Raw genomic sequence first — 1,391 nt, forward strand, 5'->3', positions numbered from 1 at the left:
GGAATGTCTGAAGCCTTTTCATCCCCATCCCCGCCCCTCACCCCACTCCCAAGGTGGTTTTTCGGGTATAAAAAATCGTGGCACCCTCCTTTTGCCACCACAGGTTGGAGAGACTGAGTCCTCTGTGGTCGCCGGCATAATAAATGACCCTGCAATCTGGCGTACTTTTGTCTTGTGGTAACTTTCTACGCTCCGGTCAAATACAACACATGGAAGAAAAAAAAAAAAGTGTTTATGAGTTCTGCTGCAGCAGACTTAAACGTACCTGCTCAGCAGCTCTGAATAAACAGAGCTCACAGCTCAGCACTTGAGCTCCTATAAAGGAAAGACTGTCTCCTCAAGCAGCTCCCTGAACCCCATATAATCAAAGAGTCACCTCATAAAGGAGAGCTCAGACTGACATCTGGCGGGGTATGCTTCTGGGACAAAGATAGCAGAAGAAACTGGCAGCAACCCTTACTGTTCTGCAGCCACGGCAGGTGATCCCCAGGCAAGCAGGGCCTGGAGTGGACCTCAGCAGTCCTACAGCAGAGGGGCCAGACTGTTAGAAGGAAAACTAAGAAACAGAAGGAAATAACTTCATCATCAACAAACTGGACGTCCACTCAGAGACCCGATCTGAAAGTCAACAACTACAAAGACGACAGGTAGATAAATCCACAAGATGGGAAGAAACCAGCACAAAAAGGATGAAAACACCAAAACCAGAACACCTCTCCTCCTCCAAGGCATCACAACTCCTCACCAGCAAGGGAACAAGGCTGGATGGAGAATGAGTATGATGAATGGACAGAATCATGCTTCAGAAGGTGGGTAATAAGAAACTTCACCGAGCTAAAGAACATGTTCTAACCCAATACAAAGAAACTAGGAACCTTGAAAAAAGATTTGACGAAATGCTAACGAGAATAAACAACTTAGAGAGGAATATAAGTGAATTGATAGAGCTGAAAAACACAACACGAGAACTTCACAAAGTATGCACAAGTTTCAACAGCCAAATTGACCAAGCAGAAGAAAGGAGATATCGAAGGTCAAAGATCAACTAAATGAAAAACGAGAAGGCAAGGTTAGAGAAAAAAGGGTAAAAAGGAATGAACAAAGTCTCCAAGAAATATGGGACTATGTGAAAAGACCTAATCTACATTTGATAGGTATACCTGAATGTGACGGAGAGAACGAATCCAAGCTGGAAAATACCTTCACGATATTATCCAGGAAAACTTCCCCAACCTAGCAAGGCAGGCGAACATTCAAGTCCAGGAAATACAGAGAACAGCACGAAGATATTCCTCAAGAAGAGCAACCCCAAGGCACATAATCGTCAGATTCACCAGGGTTGAAATGAAGGAGAAAATGCTAAGGGCAGCCAGAGAGAAAGGTCGGGTTAC

Source organism: Cebus imitator, unplaced genomic scaffold (assembly GCF_001604975.1).
Source record: "Cebus imitator isolate Cc_AM_T3 unplaced genomic scaffold, Cebus_imitator-1.0 Scaffold153, whole genome shotgun sequence".
NCBI classification, from domain to species: Eukaryota; Metazoa; Chordata; class Mammalia; order Primates; family Cebidae; genus Cebus; species Cebus imitator.